Here is a 3,099-nt window from a genome sequence, read left to right as displayed (position 1 = left end):
TCAATTTCTTTTTCTTCTCTAATTGCTACTGCTAGTGTTTCTAGTACTATGTTGAATAATAGAGGTGATAATGGGCATCCTTGTTTCACTCATGATCTTATTGGGAAGGCTTCTAATTTATCCCCATTGCATATAATGCTTGTTGATGGTTTTTGTTATATACTGTTTATTATTTTTAGGAATGGTCCTTCTATTCCTATACTTTTCAGTGTTTTCAATACAATGGATGCTGTATTTTGTCAAAGGCTTTTTCAGCATCCATTGAGATAATCATGTGATTTTTGTTTGTTAGACTGTTGATATGGTCAATTATGTGGATGGTTTTCCTAATGTTGAACCAACCTTGCATTCCTGGTATAAATCCCACCTGATCATGGTGGATGATCTTAATTACTTGCTGGAGTCTCTTTGCTAGTATTCTATTTAAGATTTTTGCATCTATGTTCATTAGGGAGATTGGTCTGTAGTTTTCTTTCTCTGTTTTTGTTCTCCCTGGCTTTGGAATCAGTACCATATTTGTGCCATAAAAGGAATTTGGTAAGACTGCTTCTTTGCTTATCATTTCAAATAATTTGTATAGTATTGGGATTAGTTGCTCTTTGAATGTCTTATAGAATTCACTTGTGAATCCATCAGGCCCTGGCGATGTTTTCTTGGGGAGTTCTTTGATGGCTTGTTCAATTTCTTTTTCTGATATGGGATTATTTAGGTATTCTATTTCTTCTGCTGTTAATCTAGGCAGTCTATATTTTTGTAAATATTCATCCATATCTCCTAAATTGTTATATTTGTTGCCATATAATTGGGCAAAATAGTTTTTAATGATTGCCTTAATTTCCTCTTCATTAGAGGTGAGGTCTCCCTTTTCATCTATAATACTGTCAATTTGGTTTTCTTCTTTCCTTTATTTTATTAGATTGACCAGTACTTTGTCTATTTTATCTGTTTTTTCAAAATACCAACTTCTAGTCTTATTTATTAATTCAATAGTTCTTTTACTTTCGATTTTTATTAATTTCTCCCTTAATTTTTAGTATTTCTAATTTAGTTTTCATCTGGGGGTTTTTAATTTGCTTGCTTTCTAATTTTTTGAGTTGCATGCCCAATTCATTAATCTCTGCCCTCCTTAATTTGTTAATATATGCACTCAAGGATATAAATTTCCCCTTGAATACTGCCTTGGCTGCATCCCACAGTGTTTGGTAGGATGTCTTATCATTGTCATTCTCTTCAATGAAATTGTTAATTGTTTCTATGATTTCTTCTTTGACTAATTGGTTTTGGAGAATCATATTGTTTAATTTCCAATTGGTTTTTGATTTGCCTGTCCAGGTGCCCTTACTAATTATTATTTTTATTGCATTATGATCTGAGAAAATTACATTTATTATTTCTGTTCTTTTGCATTTGTTTGCAATGATTCTATGCCCTATAATATGGTCAATCTTTGTGAGTGTACTATGTGCAGCTGAAAAGAAGGTGTATTCCTTTTTGTCCCTATTTATTTTTCTCCACATGTCAATTAAATCTAATTTTTCTAGGACTTCATTCAGCTCTCTTACCTCTTTCTTATTTATTTTTTGGTTTGATTTATCTAGATTTGAAAGAGGAATATTTAGATTTCCCACTATTATGGTTTTACTATCTATTTCCTTCTTGAGCTCTGCCAGTTTCTCCTTTATGAATTTGGATGCTGTACCACTTGGTGCATACATATTGAGCAGCGTTATTTCCTCATTGTTTATACTGCCTTTAATCAGGATGTAATGACCTTTCCTGTCTTTTTTCATCATATCTATTTTTACTTTGGTTTTGTCAGAAATTATAATTGCCAATCCTGCCTTCTTTTTCTCATTTGATGGCCAAAAGATTTTGCTAAAGCCCTTAACCTTATACTTGTGTATGTCCACCTGCCTCATATGTGTTTCTTGTAGACAATATATTGGTAGGATTTTAGTTTCTGATACACTCTGCTATTGGCTTCCGTTTTATGAGGGAGTTCATCCCATTCACATTCAGAGTTACAATTATCAGTTGGGCATTCACTGACATTTTTGTATCCTCCCTTATTCCCACTCCTTCTTTTCTTTTAAACCAGTGGTTTGCTTTGAGCCAGTATCCCTTATCCCCTCTCTTGATTAACTTCCCTTTCTGCCCCCTCTCTTGTTATTCCCCTCTTTTTATTTTTAAAGGCCTAATAAATTCCCTCCCCCTTTTTCTCCCCTCCCTTTTTTGACCTCCCCACTCCCCTGCTCACTTTGGTTTATCCCTTCTGACTTTCTCAGTAGGGTTAGATAAAGTTTTTTATCCCAATGGATAGTATAGCTACTCTTCCGTCTCCAGGTTGATTACACTGAGAGTAAGGTTTAAATATTACCTCTTAATGCTCTCTTCCTCTCCTCCTTATAATAGTATTTATCCCCTCCCCTTCCCATGCCCTCTTTGTGTGTAATAGAATATCCTATTTTTCTTATTCATTCAAATTTCTCTTAGTGTCCCCTTCTATTCCCCCTCCTTTCCCTCTCCCCATGTCATCTTAGACCATTTAGTATCCTGTCCTCTCCCTATGAATTATTCTTCTGATTGCTATAATAGTGAATATTATAGTAGTGAATAGAGTTCACTACAAAGAATTATACATAGCATTTCTCCCCAGAGGAATACATATAATTAGATTTTATTTAAGCCCTTAAAGAGTCAAATTTAAAAAATGTATGAGTTTTCTTTCTTTCCCCTCTGTTTCTTATTTACCTTTTCATGTTTCTCTTGATTTTTGTGGTTGGATACCAAACTTTCCATTTAGTCCTCGTCTCTTTTGTGCAAATACTTCGAAATCTTCAATTTTGTTGAATGCCCATACTTTCCCTTGGAAGTATAAAGTCAGTTTCGACGGTTAGGAGAGATCGAGCAGCTGCTTCTTACTCTGCCACCATCTTAACCGAAAGTCCACACACATAATAATTTGATGTCAAATTTAATATGTATTTAATTATGATAGCATTAATATGTATAATTCAATTTATAGTTATGTTAAAATAATTATAATTAATTATACTAACAAGCATGTAAATATTATAACAGTGTATAATTTATAACAGT

The sequence above is a fragment of the Gracilinanus agilis genome, unplaced genomic scaffold (assembly GCF_016433145.1).
Source record: "Gracilinanus agilis isolate LMUSP501 unplaced genomic scaffold, AgileGrace unplaced_scaffold46915, whole genome shotgun sequence".
NCBI classification, from domain to species: Eukaryota; Metazoa; Chordata; class Mammalia; order Didelphimorphia; family Didelphidae; genus Gracilinanus; species Gracilinanus agilis.
Note: the sequence above shows the minus strand (reverse complement) of the source record.